This window comes from Hemicordylus capensis, chromosome 2 (assembly GCF_027244095.1).
Source record: "Hemicordylus capensis ecotype Gifberg chromosome 2, rHemCap1.1.pri, whole genome shotgun sequence".
In the NCBI taxonomy this organism is placed as follows: Eukaryota; Metazoa; Chordata; class Lepidosauria; order Squamata; family Cordylidae; genus Hemicordylus; species Hemicordylus capensis.
The window spans coordinates 357,506,397-357,526,052 of NC_069658.1; the positions used below are offsets into that span (position 1 = coordinate 357,506,397).

Sequence of the window (19,656 nt, forward strand, 5' to 3'; positions counted from 1 at the left end):
TATTATCATTTATTATTATTATTTTTTATTCCTTCAGTGTATCTGATAATAGGTATAGCCCAGGTGTTCATGGTTGCCACCCCCATATCATAGAATCCACACTTAGAATACCTCAGAAACAACAGAACCCTGTACCTCATGGGTTAGAAACCCATGGGGGTGGTTGGCACCCTTTGTGCACTACACCACCACTCGCACTGGGCCACCCCAGCACCCCCCAAGTGCAATTATGGGGCTGCTGAAAGCTCCATGTATACCTTATGAGGAAAAAGCTTAAAGACGCGTAATCTTCAACAATTTACCAAAAATCAGCCCTCTGCCCAAATCCTTTGAAAAAATTCAGGTAGCTTTCTTGCCCCTTCCTGGCACTACGACCAACCCCCACTGCTCTAGGCCACCCCTTTGCCCCCGACGTGAAGCTATACATTTGCTGACACCTCCATGCTTCTTTATGGAGAAAAACCTTAAAGATGCGTAAACTTCAACAATTCCCCAAATATCAGCCCTCTGCCCAATCACTCTGAAATTGGGGTGGTAGCCTCCACCCATTAGGCACTACCACCCCACCTCACTCTTTTTGCCCAGATCCCACGCTATGCCCCCGAACTGCCCAAAAGACACTAAAACTTCAAAAATTCCCCCCAAATCAGCCCTTTGCCCAATCCACCTGAAATTTGGGTGGTAGCCTCCACCCGTTGGGCACTACCATGCCACCCCACGATTTTGCCCCTGGAACCCGTTTTTCTAACCCGAATCAATTCGGATTTAATCCGAATCCGAACCAAATCAGGGGTGATTTGGGTAGCCCATATTCGGGCACAGAACAGAACGGGGGTGATTCGATTCGGGTCCTGAAACGAATCACCGAAAACCCAAATTGCACACCCCTAGTGATTCTCTTTAATTAGCAGGAGGAGAGTAACTGGTCCTATCCATCCCCAGCCCAGCAACCCTCCAGTGGCTGTTGCTGGTGTCTATCTTATGTTTCTTTTTTAGATTATGAGCACTTTGGGGACAGGGAACCATTTAGTTAGTTTTTTAGTTAGTTTATATCTATGCTTAAGAGGTGCAGCAGGAAAATGCTTGACTAACAAGCAGCAGGTTGCCGGTTCGAATCCCCACTGGTACTGTATCGGGCAGCAGCAATACAAGAAGATGCTGAAAGGCATCATCTCATACTGCATGGGAGAAGGCAATGGTAAGCCCCTCCTGTGTTCTACCAAAGAAAATCACAGGGCTCTGTGGGCGCCAGGAGTCAAAATCGACTTGACTGCACACTTTAAACCACTTTGGGAACTTTTGTTGAAAAGCGGTATATAAATATTCATCATATTCGTATTCATATTATGACAAAAGCTTCACAGAACAGGCGGGCTGTAAGAAAGAATTTGAAGAGAGGTGGCATCACATAGGTGTTTTGGGATGACATTCCAAACATCAGGGGTAGCAAGGAAGACAAGGCAGAGTCAGTTGAGTCAGGAGACTTTCGAATGACTAGCCCACCCCACAAAGAGCATCTGTGCGCTCTTTGGGGCCAGCGGTTATCTCTCCCCCCGCCTTCTGCCCCAGTTTCTGCTTCCGGGCCCAGCCTCCTCTCCTCCCCATTGACACATCTGCCCCCCACACCACTTTCTTTCCCCACTCCTGGGCCTTGCCTCTGTGGCCAGGCCCGCCACCTCTGGACTCCACAGCTGGGCCGCCACCACAGCAACCAATCCTCCTGGGTGCGCCTCAGCCAATCAGGCGCGTCCACCGCCCAGCCAATCAGCTGTGCTCTGGGACGCACATTCCAAGACACACCCAGGAGAATTAATATCACATGATTGAGAGAAGGCTACATGGGAGGAGCCATACTGCTGCAAGCAATGTAAGAATAAGACTTGATCGTCCAGAATCCCTTTTCTGGATTTTGTTTCCAGTTCTGTCAACATCTGATTCCTCAAGATCAAATTCATATCATCACAAGTGGATAAAAGGGAACAAAGTTTTTCAGACATGATGCAACATCCAGATAACATCCTTTGGAACCTCATTTCAAGGTGGCAAAGGCTTTATAGCATTGGGATGCAATAGTGATTCTGAGATCTTGCCATTTGCCTGGCTGGATTCCTGGGAAGAATGGGCTATTACTCTAATGAAAACCGTAGAGACCTCCAGGCAGTCTTAGAGTAAACCTCATCTAGTCCTGAAAACAGAGGCAAGCTACTGGTTTGTTTACTGTATGTCCCTCTGAGATCTCATGCCCATAGCCATTTGCCCACTTTTTTGCAGCTGATTCTTCATCTCCAAATATGTTTGATGAAAATGAAAACTAACACTAGCTGCAGGAAATTATTCAGTGCTGGTAATGTCTCTTGCTCCTTACTGAGTGTTATTTCACATGCTACATAAAAGATGGTCCCTGCATTTCTACTACAGGTTTGTCATGGGCTGCATCTGAAGAAAGTTAATCATGACTAATTTCTGTTGGCTGATATGCCACGCAGCCTTATGAGGGCTTTTGTGGGGAATTGAGAAAAGCAAAAACTCACGCTTCCCTCCCCTCCTACATGCTATGCAGCAAGGCAAGGGCAGTTAGTTATGTGCAGTTAGACTACTGGCTCCTTGTGAGGGTGGAGTTTTCACTCTGATCTCATAAGGCTGTGGAAATTCCAGCCAATGAAATTAATGGCATGTGTTAAGCATGACTAATGTGTCCCTTTGATTTGATTGAAGTAGGGTGCTTAGTAATGACTAAATTTATATGGCTGTACAACCTCATGTCTTCATGGGTTCTATAGTGTTGACATAATTTCCACATCTTAATACACATAGGGATACCTGTCTTAGAAACTTGAACAATTGCAGTTTGTGTGCATTTGTATTTTCCAACATCTGCATGCCCTTCAAGAGAAACAACTGACATACTAGAAATGCGGAGGTCCATATATTACTATTATTTACTTACTTACTTACTTACTTTCTTACACAGTCAGACAGGTGTTATTGACTGGTTTGTTTTATCGAGACATCGAGTCCTTCCCAAGGACCTGGGATGGCTGAATTTTATGGTCAATGTTGTTGCTGTTGTTACAGATATTGTCGCAGAATATAGGCTGTTCCCAGTAAAGTTGCTTTTTGTAATTGGCTGATGGTGATTTCTGTGGCCCCTATGGTGTTGAGGTGCTCTTTAAGGTCTTTTGGAACTGCACCCAGGGCGCCAATTACCACTGGTATTATTTTGGTCTTTTTCTGCCACAGCCTTTAAATTTCAATTTGTAGATCTTTGCATTTTGTGATTTTTTCTATTTCTTTTTCTTCTATTCTGCTATCCCCTGGTATTGCTATGTCGATTATTTTCACGTGTTTTTCTTTCCTCTCAACTACAGTTATATCTGGTGTATTGTGTGGCAGATGTTTGTCTGTTTCTGGTCGGAAGTCCCATAATATTTTTACATCTTCATTTTATACCACTTTTTCAATTTTATGGTCCCACCAATTCTTGGCTACAGGTAGCTTGTATTTTTTGCAGATGTTCCAGTGTATCATCCCTGCTAATTTGTCATGCCTTTGTGTGTAGTCAGTCTGTGCAATCTTTTTACAACAGCTGATTAGGTGGTCCACTGTTTCATCTGCTTCTTTACAAAGGTGGCACTTGCTGTTTGTGGTTGATTTTTTGACTTTTGCTCTTATTGCATTTGTTCTTAGTGCCTGTTCTTGTGCAGCCAGTATTAAAACCTCTGTTTCTTTCTTCAAGTTGCCATTCTTAAGCCATTGCCAGGTCTTGGTGATGTCTGATTTTCCATTATATTGTGCAAATATTGACCATGCAGGGGCTCATTTTTCCATTTTTCTGCTCGGTTCTTGACTTGTTCTTTCTTGTAGGCCTGCTTTCTTTCATTGGTGTTGAATAGTTTCTTGTTATTGACCATCTGAAGTGCATCTTCTTCAGTGTCCTTGATATATTCTTCAAGGCCTCTTTTCTCCTCCTCTACTGTTTGATGGACTCGCAGCATTCCTTTTCCACCTGAGCTGCGAGGGAGATATGGCCTATCAACATCACTGTGGGGGTGCAGAGCATGATTGATGGTCATGATTTTTCTGGCCTTACGATCTAGTGTCTCTAGCTCTGCCTGGGTCCAGTCTATTATTCCTGCAGTGTATCTGATAACAGGTCTAGCCCAGGTGTTTATGGCTTGTATGGTGTTCCCGCCATTGAGTTTGGACTTGAGGATTTTTCTAACTCTCCTGATGTATTCACTTCCAATTTTTCTTTTAAATTCAGTGTGTGCGATGTTATCAGCCTGGAGAATGCCCAAGTATTTGTAAGGTTCTTTCTCTTCCAGGTTCTTGATCTTGCTTCCATTGAGCAGTTCTATTCCCTGTTTTTGTTATTTTCCCTCTGTTCATTATTAATACAGCACACTTGTCTAGTCCAAACTCCATTGCTATATCGCTACTGAATCTACGGACAGTGTTTAGCAGTGATTTGATTTCTGACTGGGACTTTCCATACAACTTCAGATCATCCATTTACAGCAGATGGTTGATTTTACTTGATGTTTTAGATGTTTGGTATCCGAGGGCTGTTTTGTTTAGTATTTGTGAAAGTGGGGTCATGGCGATTACAAACAACAGAGGGGATAGTGAGTCTCCTTGGAAAATGCCTCTTCTAATGATAACTTGTCCAAGTGTCTCGCCATTGATTTTTAACTGTGTACTCCACATACTCATTGCTTTTTTTATAAATATCTGAATGTTTTTGCTGACACCAGTTGTTTCTAAACATTTGAATATCCATGTATGAGGCAATGAATCGAAGGCTTTCTTGTAGTCAATCAATGCAACACTTAGATTTGTTTTTCTTCTCTTGCAGTTTTCTAAAATCATTTTGTCAATCAACAGTTGGTCTTTCGTGGCTCTGGTGTTTGGGCAATATCCTTTCTGTTCAACTGGAAGTTGTTTGTTAGTTAATAAGTGTTGCATCACTTCATCTGCTATTATTCCAGTTAATAATTTGAACATGGTTGGCAGGCAGGTTATCGGTCTATAATTACTTGGAACGGCACCTTTTGCTGGGTCTTTCATTATGAGGTGAGTTTTCCCAGTTGTTAGCCATTGTTCAATATCACCTCTTTGCAAAATGTGGTTGAACTGTTTTGATAGTTGTTTATGAAGGCTTGTTAGGTGTTTAAGCCAAAAGCCATGCAGTTCATCCTCACCTGGAGCAGTCCAATTTTTAATTTTCTTTGCTCTTTCACTTATTAATTCTGGTGCTTTTATTAGATCTTGCATTTGTTGGTTACATTTTTGACCTCTTTCATCCAGCCTGCTTTTTGATTATAATCTATTGGATTGTCCCATAATTTCCCCCAGAATCGCACTGTTTCTTCTTTATTTGGTGTTTCTACATTTCTTGCAGTTTCTCCTTCTATGCTTTGGTAGAAACGTCTCTGATTCGACTGGAATTGGAGATTCTGCCTGTGTTGTGTAATTCTGGCTTCGTATCTGCTAATCTTCTTTGACACTGCTGTTATTTGCTGCTTTATTATTTCCAAGACTTCTGTCATTTTCCTTGAATCTAGGTGGTATTTTTGGATCAGATACTGTTTGGTGTTTTCATTCTTCAGTTTCTTGTCTTTCATATCTTTCAATTTACTAGCATCTGATCTTAGCCTGGTGATATTATTTTCTAATTTAATCTTCCATTTAGGTGATGTACTACTTTCTTTTTTTATAGGTCCACTGATCTTATATCCAAGCTCTTGTGTTGTTATTGTTGCTGCACTGTACATTAGTTGGTTTGTTTCTTGCCAATTCTTGGTTGTTATTTCTGTAAGTGCAGCATTGACATCTTTTAATGCCTGAGCAAGTTGTTTTTTGTCTACTGTTTTTAGTGCTGGAAGTCAAACCCTGGTGGTTGTTTGGTTCATGTGCTCAGTTTTTTTTTGTTTTTTTTTTTGCTTTAATTCTTGTTGCTTTTCTGTTAAACAGCATTCAGGTTTTTGAGGTGAAGGCAAAGGGGAGGTTGCCTGGTTTTGATTTTGAAACAATTCAGTAACAGTGGCATCCTCTATTTCCAACATCTCCTCCACCTGCGCCTGAGCAACGTCTTCCTTTGGTGGTAATTCTTCTTCCATATCTTGAGCCTGTGTTGCTCTTTGCAGTTATTCCAGCTCAACTCCTGTGAATACTTTATTTCTTATTATGAATTTTCTCTGGTCTGCTAGCCTTTCTTTTCTTATTTCTGTATCTGGATGCTTCTCTTTCTAAATTTGGTACATTCTTTTTAAATAACCACTTCTAGTTGGACTAGACTTGTAATAGCAGATCATTATTTCCTTGTTGGCGTTGTTCATAAATTTTTTTCCGGTTAAGTGACGTTTCTTCCAGTAACCTTGCTTTCTCCAGCCCTGGTTGCTCAACTGAAGATCCTGAGTCCCATTGCCCACTTGCCACCAGATGTCCAGGGACTCCAGCATCTGGCGCAGTCCTTGTTGACCCGGGTGACGACCGATCCGGTATAGATTTATTAAAGTTACGTCTCACCATATTGTTGATGGGAGAGGCACTCTTTGTCTGGCTCCTCGGGTGAGACCTGTCCTGTATGGTTGGACCTCTGGCATAGCTCTCACCTTCCTCAGAGCACGCAAGCCCCACAACTAAGCCAAGGTAGTGCCTACTGGGGGCATTATTTATTTATTTAGCATTTATATCCCACTCTTCCTCCAAGGATCCCAGACCAGTGTGCTACATACTTGTGTTTCTCCTTCACAACAACCCTTTGAAGTAGGTTAGGCTGAGGGAGAAGTGACTGGCCCAGAGTCACCCAGCTAGTATCATGGCTGAATGGGGATTTGAACTCGAGTCTCCCCGGTCCTAGTCCAGCACTCTAACCACTACACCATGCTGGCTCAGCTGTAATGTGTGAAATAATCCTAACAGATGGTCCAGGTTCACATACATGTATCTGACCTGTATCTGATAATCTATCTGGATTTGCTGCAGCAGTCTAGAAATACTTGAAATAGGGTGTGGAAGCAACTATGCCAGTGACATCATCATCAACAGTAGTATGATATGATGTTGGTCTTGGAGCAGCTGTAACCGGGTTTAACATTAGGATGCCAGGTTGCAATCCACAACCAGTTAGAGAAAGAGTGTGGCATTAGTGAATAAAATGGAAACCTGATACAAATTCCCATACAACCATGTCCTTGGGATGGTTAGTCTCAGCTAGGGCAAGGATAACCTGAGCTAACACAAGGAAGTTATTCACATGAGCAGCCATACCCAGGTTTGCACAGTCCTACTCAGGTAGGGCTGCTCGTGTGAAGCACCGGGACTGGGACCGCTCCCCATCCCGGTGCTCTTCAGTGGGATAGCCTGGGTTTTTAACCTGGGCATATACTGAGATAGAAGGGTGTGGGAGTGTCCTACTCCAGTCTCCAATTGTATGAACTCTCAGGATGCCTGTAGCACAAGCATTCACAGAGCCAGGTAGCTAGAGCACCCAGCAGGGAAATCCCCCAATGCATCATGCTCCTCATGCAATGCATTGTGGGATTTCTGGAGGCCAAGCTTCATTTTCCCATCCTCCATATGGCTGCACTGCTTGCTGCAGCGTAGCTTGAGTAGATGAGCGAGTGGCACGGCCAAAGAGAAAGGATCATCTGGGGGGAGGGTAGGTGCAATCCTGCCTTCTCCCACCTTCCCAGCCCCCCACACAGCAGTCAAGTGAATGACCTCTATGTCTGAGGAAGGGAAGGCTGAAGATATGATATAATTTTTAAAAAATCTGATCAACTGAGGTGATCATTGTGAAGCACTAAGCTTATGACATATGCAAAAGCCATGTGCTACAAAATTTCAGTAACAGGCACATTTCATGCAGCCACAGTTTCATGTGAAAAATGAAATCACATGAAAAATATGGCCATGTTCAAATTCTTCATTTTTGCTGAAAATTGTAATATAATAAATGATCAAAGGCACTCTGGGGATTGCAGGCTTGTTTGAAGATTACAAGAGCTGATGAACAAAACAGAACATTCTAAAAGTGTAATATTATTCATTATTTAAATGACTGTTTAAAATTGGATGCAGCTGTGGATGATGTGTGGATGCACACATTCAAGTCACATTTATTGGCTGACATCCCAGACTAATGCTGCATTAGTGCAAGGAAGTTGTGCGAACTAATTCCATTCGAAGTGGTATTCCAGTGTAGACCTGCACGGATGCAACAGGTCTTCTGCAACCTGTGGTGTGCCTCTAGCCGTGAAACCTCTCCCTCTGTCAATGTATGCTGAATGATGTAATGAATAAAAGCTAGCTGCCATCCTTCTGCAAGCACAAAGCTTGTACTCGTGGACTGAGACTGCAAGAGATTGCGCGTCTCTGAGCATCCACTGAGATACATGACCTTCTTGCATATGTGCATCTTTGTTAAATGCATTCGTGCAGCTAGAGACTGTTTGTCAGCCAGTGACTTTGTTGTGATTGAATCCAGTAGTCATCATTTAGATATTTTGATCTTAAAATTATCTGATCCAATACATTAGAATGGGACTGCCACTCTTATCCATAATACTTTTTAAACATTGCAGCAATGGTGTGATGCAAAAGATATATACTTGGATTTGCTTATGCCAGAAAAAGTTTCCAAGTTCTTCCATTTTTTGGAGTCTATCAGGCGCCATAAATAAGCTTACTATTAGCTCATAATATAGAAAAAGAAAATGTAATGTGATTGCCCTGCAATCTCTCTCTCTCTCTCTCTTTGCATGAATCTTAAAGATTTGTAATTATTTGTCTGGAACAACACTAGCGTTTGTGTTTTCATTCATCTTATTTTAATCAAGAAACAATTATTGTTACAGTGAAACAGAACTCATTACGCCACAAGACTATGGACTTGCACATGATTTATTGGGAAAGAAAATGTGTGTCTGAAAGAATGACAACCTTAAAAAATGACAGGAGTTATGGTCATTAAATCAGAAAATATGCATGCATATCTGAATAGGATAGATAGATAGATAGATAGATAGATAGATAGATAGATAGATAGATAGATGTAATTAATGTACATCTAGTAGGTCAGAATTAGATTGTCAGAAGGGTTCCCTGCTCACCAGAAAACCCACTTTGTTAAAAAAAAAAAAAAAAAGATTCTTTCACCAGCTCCAGCCATCTCAGCACCTATCTTCTTAGAATATAATCTAGTGACTGTCATCCTGGATAAAGCTCAGGCAATGAAAAAGAAAAGAAGTGCTGCCATTTCTACCACTCAGCAAACAAAGCTTTTCAGCAAAGCAGTGATATCCTGGAGGGTCCCTTGGGGATCATACAGATGTGTACTGAAAGCAGTGGGAACTTTTCCCTGACTCTGCCAGCATTCCTCATAGTGGTTCAAACTGTGTGTTTGGTTCCATAAAAGACACTTTTCTGAACACAGGCTCCTTTCACTCAACAGATATCTCAAACAGAAACAGAAGAGGATCAATCCCCCAATAATTCTTGTGACCACTAAGAAAATACTGAATCTTGTTGGTTTTTGTTCAGTTCATGTGAATTATGTCATATCAATGAATGGGGGCGGGGTAATGCTCATTATCTACCCTTATCTGGGCTGAGGCTGCTCTCAAATTTGATCATATGGCCAGAGGCTGTATGAGTTATTCACAATCTGATGGGTTAAGTTATTGGATTCCCCTGAGAGTTTGTACTGGAAAGTAAACAAGTATGTTAAAGACTGAGGCCTTATCCAGTATTTAATAGTAGTTGCTAGAATATTGTTATGGCTGCTGCCTGATCATTACTTTCCATAGGCAAATTGCTGGTTAATAGCTTGAGATGCATGGGTGATGTTTTCTGAATGGGAGTTAATGGTTGGGAGATACAGTACCTGGAGTTTGAAAGGAGTGCTCCTCAGCAAACAGAAGGGGCTAATATAAAATGTGTGTGTAAAGGAAGAACAGAAGCAATGTGTCTGGATCACAAGCAAGGGTCATGAGCTGGGTCACAAGCATGGAGGACCCTGAGAGTTAGCTAAGCACTTTGTGGGGTGAGGGCTTCTCTCAGGATCTGATATGAGCTAGCAGATGCTGCTTTGTAGGACACAATATTTGTCTCAACCTGTGCTCTACTAGTATACTTGTAAATAAGCCAAATTTTACAAAAATGTCTATCTTCCAAAGGAGATTTTAATCACTGTCCAAGTCAGTTGGAAACACACAGCAATATATTTAGCATGGTTCTTGAAAGATCCCAAGGGATCTTCTGTTAAAATCTGGTTAAGTAAGATATGGGGTATCACAGTTATGGGGGGGAGGAAATGTTAAGAGCAGGCCCACTGAACTTTGAAAAAGTGTGATAAATGATGTCCATGTATTTGACCATGGATGTACCCTGCTCCTGTTGTTTCTGCAATACCCCACCCACATAAAGCAAATAACCCACTAGCCGGTTGGACCAATTGCTGTCCACGTTTGCCCTCTTCTCCTTCTCACTTTATTTGCTGACTTGTCTGAGTCCTTGGACTCAGGCTCTTGAAACAAGAGGAAATATCTAGATCTTTTCCTTCATTGACATGAGAAGATGATCTCCCAGTGGCATAGAAACCTCCCCATGGGGATAGTTTTCAATTTATCAGAAGGCATCTCGAAAACCTGGTCCATACTGTCAGCACCAGACCCAGAACCCACTGTTTGGTTGCTTTCCTGTCATTTATTCTCCCAGGGGGACAAGTGCTGCTGTGACAAAGGCACAGGCTTTTTATTAGCCTCATCTGGTATAGCTGGGTTGCCCAGCCAAACAGGCATTACGTAACCGAGATACACAGGCCAAGTAAACATCCCACCACAGATGTTACCCACATGACTCACCCATGGAGAATACCCCATGTCCTAATCATACTCACCAAAGGGGCCAACATCTGCTTTCGATGCATTCAGTTTGGAGGCAACATCTGGTTTATCTGGCTCTGATGGAGAATCTCTTGATGTTCTGTTCTTCTCCTGTGCTTCAAGGCATGCATTAATAGACTGTAGGAGTTGCAATTTCTTGTCAGCATGAGTACCATGCTTCTTAGAACCCTTGTTAGCATCATGCTTAGAACCCTCACCAGCTGGAGCCTAATTTTGCTTCTCTAACACCTCCAGATGAGAGAGAATCTGTGCCATCACCAGCTGGTCTTCATCCTCCGATGAAGAAGAGGACTCTGGGGTTGGATGCCAAGGTGCAGTGCGCTTCAGAGCAAGGGCCTTCCCCTTATCCAACCCAGTACATCTTTGAGAGACATCCTGACCTGAATACTCAAAAAGTATTGAAACTCCAAACCTCCAACCACCAATTTACTTACGAATGCCAGCAATTATGGTTTTCCTTCAATTTATTTGCAATCTTCAACTGGGGGGGGGGAAAGGAGTCAAAAGCAAATAATCTCCCAAATAACCAGGGGCTATTTACCCCTAAGCAAAGAAGCTACTATAGCCAACTATCAACACCCCCTCCCCCACCACCCAGTTGCACCAAAGTGCGCCTGCAATGTGCCTGCTGGGAGGCTGACCTGGCCTCTGACCAAACCTGAGCGGGTTGCATTTGCTGCTGCAGCCCCAGCTGCAAAGGCTGTGGCCAGCACAGGTGGGCCACACACAGCACCACTTGCCAATCCCCACAGTGCCACATACAAGGCAGCAGCCAAAGCAAGTGGGTCCCAAGACCACTTGACTAATTCCTGCAGTGCCGCATGCAATGTCTTCTTCCGTGCTGTGATGCAGAGCAAAGCAGCTTGTGGGAGGCGTGATCAGTGTTAAGGTGCAAATCTGCTTCCACCTGATTGGAGGAAGCAGATCTTCCTCCTGATCTTCCTCCTGACAAAATGGCAGCCATGTGTGTCCCATCCTCAGATCAGGCACAACCTTGCTGCCTTCCAAACTGCACAGGGGTAGGAGTGGCAAAGCATTGAAAGTACCTTTGTATCATCATAACATTTGTGAGAAAGAAAGCTGTGAATACCTGCAATTTACTTGTCATATTTATAACTTTTTCTTCCTTTATGTTGTATATATATATGGAAAATGTAATAAAATGTAATAAAAAGAAATGTCATGATTTTTCATTAGGAAAAATGCTTGCATGAAGCAGGAAGCAAAGAAGTGCACTTGAGAATCAGCTCACAGGAAGATTCCTTTGGCAGTTTGGCATTTTTATATAAGCAGATCAAAGCTGCAGAGAGAAATTATAAATATTAATCTAGCACCTGTTTCAAATTACTTTCAGCTAAGAGAAGCGGACACAGTCCAGTGTGTACAGTGCCATAGAGATGAAGTTGATCTGGATGTGTCATCCAAGTTTACTTTCATGCCTTTGTGGGTGTCACTGGGTTTCTCTTTTAATTGACACTCTGGGATAGGACCATATTAATTCAGAAATGGCTGGACTACATAGGGCAAACTGTCAAAAGCACACCACCCCAAACCATCTAAAATGTTTTGTTTTTCATACACCAGGGAGCAATTCCTGTAGAGACTTATTTTCTTTCCTTTGCTTTCTGATCCCAAAGAGCACTTTAGCTTTCCTCTACCAGCTTTGGATGCTAGTGTGTGACCTTAATGGTCTTTAGCGGCACATTTTACTGCAGTACAGTTCTTTTGTATTTTCCTAGCCATATTATGAAAATAAAGAACTGTCCCACTTATTGCAGATAAAATCTCTCCGATTTGGGCCGAGCTGGATTCCATAGTTACTTCAGAGTCTACTGTGGAGGTGTCTAGCAACTCCTCTTATGGGATTAGATAGGAGCATTTTCAGTTTGTGACTCCTGAGGAAGTGGACAAACGGCTTCGAACTGTGTGTCCTACAACCTGTTCTCTTGACCCTTGTCCAACTAGGCTTGTCTGGTAATTATATTATCATAGAGGGTATGGTAAAAATTATAAATGCTTCTCTGATGGAGGGCAGGATGCCTCCTTGTCTTAAGGAGGCTATTATATGACCACCTTTGAAGAAATCTGCATTGGATCCTTCATTAGCTAATTACAGACCTGTTTCCAATCTTCCATGGTTGGGCAAGGTGATTGAGCAAGTCGTGGCCTTTCAGCTCCAGGTAGTTATGGATGATGCAGATTATCTAGACCCATTTCAGACGGGCTTCCATGTGGGCTATGGGGTGGAGACTGCCTTGGTTGGCCTGATGGATGATCACCAACTGGCTATCAGCAGAGGGAGTGTGAATCTGCTGATCCTTTTGGATCTCTCTGTGGCTTTCGATACCATTGACCATGGCAGCATTTAGAATTTAGCATTATTCCTTGGCAATTCAGGTATTACCCTTCTATAAAAACTGTGGCTCCAATTGAGTGCTTATTTCCCCAAGAGAAATAACATTGAACTCAGTGGCTTAGATAGGGTGCAGCCAGCTGTGCACCCAAACAGAATGTGGGCTTGTTGCTTCAGCAGGCAGCATTTATCATTCCATTTGGTGCTCCCAGTGCAGGCATGGGAGGCTCCACGCTAAAGATGCTGTGTCTGTGTGTCAGAGCAGCTGTGCCTGCTTCCCAGCAATCCCAATGGTCATCCAGTGCAGCTGCTCTGATGCAAGCCCAGAGCCTCATTCCCTCCACTAGGTGTAGCAAAGTGCTGGTAAGTGTTGTGGAAGCTGCAAGCCCACATCCTGATGGAGTGTGCAGCTCTCTGTGACGTATCTCAGAGAGTGGAACTTATTTCTGAATAAACATGCATAGGATTATGCTGGCCATCTTCTGCAAAATAATAACATGAAGATTTTTGTGTTTCTTATCTTCTGGCAGATCAATCTCCATCTATCACTTATAAGGTGGCGAAGTTTTGCTCTAATGCTATGTGGTTACGTCAGTTTTTTTATTTCATGCCTATGTTCTTCCTGAATTTTCAGTTTAAATTTATATTTTATTGTTAGCAATTGTTAGTTAAGTCTTTGATTGGTACTGTATGTGATTGATGTTTTATTATTTTCTAGCAACTGTTAACCTCTTGTAGGATTCCTTTTATTCTGCTATTTCTAGTTGATTTGTAAGCTGACCATGGGTCGTCAATAGATAGCTATCTATCTAAACTATATATCTAACATGAATTAAAAGTTATCATTTTATCTCTTGATCTCTTTAGTACAACACAAAATATAACTCCTATTATAACTTAAAACATAAAAGTACCGGGCCTCTTGGCAGTTTAAAGATTAAATGGATGAAAGCCCCTTATTAATGTTACCCTTCCAAAAGAGAGAAATGATGGTCAAAAGTAAAGGACAATTTATTCACAATCTCATTTCTACCCACACCTGAAATTTACAGTTTCTGAAAGACAGTTGCCTTCTGTCACCTGCTTGTGAAACATTCTCACAGAATGAAAGAGCTCGTGAGTGCTCAGATTGAATTTTAGCTCTGGGTATAAATTCAACAATGATTACACCATCTTCTAGATCTCTGAAAATAGAAAGACATATATTTGTCTCTTAGGATCTGGCTTTCTTGACACAATATATCTTTTGCCTTTGGTACAGTGTCAGCCTGTCATATTAAGGAAGTTCAAAAAATATAGGCCTTAAATGCAAATTTAAAGCTTTTAAAAATTCAGTTGAGTCAAAATGATCAACAACTCTACCATATTCCCATCAAAAATAGTTCTCAGATTATTGGGGGGGGGGCACTTTTGTGATGCCCCTTAGCTACTGTTTTTAAAGACTACAGGTGGAGCATAATATGGATAAAACTGAGAGGAACCAGGGTGTGGGTTCCTTTTATACAAATTTTATACAAAACCCATTCACTTTCCCTGAAAACTGCATCCATTACATGTACCACATCTCTGAACTAGGGTTGCCACCTTTTCTCCAACAGGGATGCTGAGCATTCTATTGCTGTAGGGCAAGCCTATCTTTCCTTGCAGCAACATACTGAGATTTTCTTATATTAGGAAAGTTGCAGCAGCTGGCTTTCTGCTTGTTTTTTTTTTCAGCTATAGAAGGCACAGAAGTTATGCAATAAAAAGTTAGCAATGCTAGATTATCCCTCAGGACTAAATATTGTAAAATGCAGAGCATTAACGAAGTTCTCCCTCTTGATTAGAGATGTTTTTAATCCAATTACAAATCTCTTTAATAATAAAAAACACAACAAACAAATGTCTAGGAAGCAGGGGCTTCCATCCATAAAGCCTTCCAAGCGTGTGTGCCCAATCAAGCTCTTTATTCAACTGAATGCAAGTCTATGCCCACTTAGTCTTCAGCTTAGAGCTTTTGTCTTTTGGCCTTGAGTGCCTCCCTCAGGCACTACCCCCCGGCTGCAGAATGTGGAACCTTAAAGAGGCAGCCTCCAAACCTGGAGCTAAGCACCACAGCCTAGCTCTTGTCTGATGCAGAACCTGTATCACTGATAGCCGAGAGGTTTCTGACAAGTCTGGATCTGACTCCTCTGGTGGTGAGTTTGACTCGGGGGGGGGGGGGGGGGCGGGCATCTCTAGGATTCCCAGGGCTCCTTATTACTCTGTTCAGCTTCACTGCTGGGGCCTCAGTTCTGCACCTTGGCAACTGAACTTGGTGCAGGGGATTTGCCTGGCTTCCCCCGCTGCAAGATCTGGGTCAGGACACCTAAGCAATGGGCCCTCAGTGTGGTCATGCTGATGGGTGAACCGCACATAGGTAGGCTTAAATATGGGGTTGGGAGAAAGAAACCATTTATTTATTTTATTTTATTTTATTTTATTTAATAAACCACCCCATCTGAAGGTTCTAAGCGGTGTACAACAAGTTTTAAAAGACACAAAAACACACACCATTTAAAACACAGTGCTCAAAAAAAACAAGTAAGTTTTTAGGGCTCTCTTAAGGGCTGACAGCAAGCCTAAACTGCAGATTTCTGCCAGGAGTGCATTCCATAGGCCAGGAAGAGCTACAGAGGAGGCCCAGTTCCAAGTCACCACCAGACATACCGGTGGTAACTGGAGACAGACCTCTCCAGATGACCTCAATGTGCGATGGGGAACATACAGAAGAAGGTGCTTTCTAAGGTAGGTGCTCTCTAAGGACTCAAGCTTTTCAGGCTTTTAAAGGTAATAACCAGTACTTTGTATTTTTCCTGGAAACATATTGGCTGCCAAACATATCAGCAGATGAGATCTAACTCATCCCTCAAATTCCAACCCCCCACAATGAGCACCTCCGACTTGCTTGGATTCCGTTTCAATTTGTTATCTCTCATCCAGCCCATTAATGCCTGTAGGCAGGCATTTAGAGAACAAGTGCCATTTCCTGATGATGAACATGAAAATGAGAAGTAGATTTGGGTGTCATCAACATACTGATAACACCCTGCACCAAATCTCCTGATGACCTCACCCAGTGGTTTCATGTAAACGTTAAAAAGCATTGGTAACAGAATGGAGCCCAGAGGGACTCCCATTTTGAAGAGGACCTGTCAACAAGCTCCACTATCTGGAATCTGCCTGAGAGATAGGAGTGGAACCACTGCAAAACAGTGACTCCTATCCCCAATTCCCTCAGGTGATCCAGAAGGATACCATGTTCGATGGTACACCACCGAGAGATCCAAAATAACCAACAGTCACACTCCCTCTGTCAATTCCCTGGTAAAGGTCATCCATCAGGCTGACCAAGGCAGACTCAACCCCATAGCCTGCTCTAAAGCCAGTTTGAAATGGATCTAGATAATTGGTTTCCTCCAAAACTGCCTGGAGCTGGTTAGCCACCACTCTCTCAATCACCTTGCCCAACCATGGGAGAAATTGGAGACTGGCCTATAACTATCCATCACTGAGGGATCTAGGGAAGGCTTCTTAAGAAGTGGTCTAATCATTGCCTCCTTCTAACAAGGAGGCATCCTACCCTCCTTCAGCAATAAGTTAATGATATTAACTAAGCCATCTCTAACAATTTCCCTGCTAGATAGAAGCAGCCAATTTGGACAAGGATCCAGAGTGTTAGGCCACCCTGCCCCAAGAAGCTTGCCCACATCATCACGCATCACAGATTGAAACTGATTCAACCTAATACTGCAAGAGGGATTGCTGGACACCACCTTAATAGACTCTGCAGAAATAGTGGAGTCCAAGTCGGCCCGAATACAGGAGATTTTGTCCACAAATAACTTATTAAAAGCACCAAAGCAGAACAAAGTCTCTGGGGACTGATCTGAAATGGAAGGAGCCTGAATCAGATTCCTCACAACCCAGGACAGCACTGCTGAACATGAACCTGCAGATGCAATGCGCACAGACCAGAATTGGGTTTTTTGCCATACGCACCGCTTCCGCATAAACCTCCAAATGGGCTATATGCTGCGTCCTGTCAATTTCAAGCCGAGTTCTCCTCCACTCGCACTCTAGTCACCTTCCTTGCTGCTTCAGACCCTGCAACTCCTCTGTATACCAAGGGACCACTCTTAAAGCAGGTTGGAAGGGACACTTAGGAACGATTGTGTCTATTGCCCTGGTGAGTTCCCTATTCCAAGTTCTCACCAGGGCATTGACAGAATCACTGGCAGGACCAATATTAAAACTTTCCAAGGCTTTTTTGGAATCCTACTGGGTCCAGCAGCCATCTCGGGCAGACCATCTTAATATGTCCTCCACCCCTGCAGGGCTGGGTTGTGGCTGTGAAACCACCCTTAACCAGGTAGTGGTCCGTCCATGACAATGGGGAAACCACAAGATCCCCACCCATGGAAACCCCCCCTTATTTGGTCTTTTGTTCAGACAAAAGACCAAATTGAGTGTGTGACTGGCAACATGAGTTGGTCCTGAAACAAGCTGGGATAGGCCCATTGTTGTCATGGCCACTATGAACTCCTGAGCTGCACCAGACAAGTCAGCCTCACAATGGATATTGAAGTCCCACAGCACTAAAAGTCTGGGTGACTCCAACACCAGCTCTGTCAGCTCAGTTAGGGAGTCAGTTGGGCAGTGGGGTGGACAGTACGCCAACAGAATTCCCAATCTATCCCTAGTTGCCAGCCTCAGAAAGACACACTCAATGTAAGTCAACTGTCGCACAGGGGCCGTGGTAAGGGAAATGGTATCCTTAAGAGCTTGACACAGACTAACATTTGAAGCCCTTCTTGCATCAGGCATACTGTCGTAATTTATAACTCCATTCCAGGCAGGAGAGGAGAGGGAGAGAAATGTCTTTGCTTGTTCTGTGACTGCTAGTCAAGAAAAGTACCTGGAGGAAGAGGGGGCATGGGTAGGAGGCCTTAAGTTTCTGCCCTCCTCTAATTAAAATCTGAGTTCGGAAGAATTTATTCTACTATATAATTATGCTTTTGTGACATTGGAAGAGAGCATGATGAACCCACCATATTTGACTTCCAAACTGTGCGTGTGTGTGCGTGTGTGTGTGTAAAACCCATCAGTAACACTAGACATACTATTTTAAAAATGCCATTCAGATGTAGTCACGGTATTCATACAGCATGAAATTGTGCCATGATGAAGTCGGTCCCAGACTTCAGGTTGTGCATGTGAACAGGGCTTCACTGGGAGACAGCTATGCTTGTCAGAACCAGCCTTAGGCAGAATATTTCAGAGATGATGCTATCCGTTCTTGTAAGGATATTATTTCCCTAACCACACAGAGAAATTTTGCAGTGCATTCAAGAATCACATCTGCCCTCTTTTCAGCCATAATATATTATACTTTAGTGATGGTAGTATAACCATCAGCAACCAAGGGCTGACCTTGAAGAATATTCAGAAACTGCAGCTAGTGCTAAATCTGGCAGCTAGGATTGCACCAATTTTGAAAGAGCTACACTAGCCACCAATTGGTTTCCGGGTCCAGTTCAAGGTGCTGGTTTTGATCTTTAAAGCCCTTAACGGTTTGGGCCTGGATATCTGGACCACCTGCTCCAAAGCATTTCTGCCCACGTGTCAAGATCATTGGAGGGGTCTCTGCTCCACATGCTGAGGATGAAGGAGGCTTGGCTGTTGAGAAAACAGGACAGGGCCTTCTCAGTCATTGCCCCCAGTCTTTGGAATGCTCGCCAAGGTGGCATCTGCTCCTCATCCTCCATCACATTTTTTTTAAAAGAAAGTGGCTCTTCACCCAGGCATTTATATGAGGGTACAGTTTTTACTGCTGCTGCTTTGTGTGTTACTGTTTTATATAGGCTTTAAAACTTTTAGAGATCTATTATTTCTAGGCCAGAGTGCTCATTAAACAGCACATAACAGACACAGAGTGCCAAACTGATCTAGGCAGGGCCCCGACCTTCCTCATCAGTGAAGGGCTTAGGTATTCTGCCTCCCCCGTGGCATACCTAACACACTTGGAGGGCCTTCACTCTAGCATGATGTCATGCTCTTCCCTCAGCAGTGCTTGAGGGACAATACAGAAAAAAACAGGGACATCCGCTCCACCCTTATCTCACTGTTACTGCACAAGTTCCCTGGCTGCACAGGACAATTATACACCTCTCTACTGCCCTCTGATGCTAACCCCAATTTCACATATAGCATTGCCAGGTTCTGTGCAGCCACACTCAAAATGCCTCAGATGATGATCACTAGCTCATGCTCAGCACCCAGAATTACAGCATAGCTCCAGTGCACCCGCAGCTCGCTACTACAGCATGCCCCAGATAGCCTTGTGCTCTTTCAGCTGTTTTGGTCCCTTCCCTT

At 43.2% G+C, this 19,656-nt stretch overlaps 1 long non-coding RNA gene across 1 annotated transcript in view; it reads left to right on the forward strand.

The window, feature by feature from the left end:
• Positions 1–11,998, forward strand: part of LOC128346051 (uncharacterized) — a 34,294-nt gene extending 22,296 nt beyond the window's left edge. The window contains exon 4 of the long non-coding RNA XR_008316756.1: positions 11,145–11,998. This is a non-coding gene — a long non-coding RNA (uncharacterized LOC128346051). The remainder of the gene's footprint in view (positions 1–11,144) is intronic.
• The last annotated feature ends 7,658 nt before the right edge of the window (positions 11,999–19,656 follow it).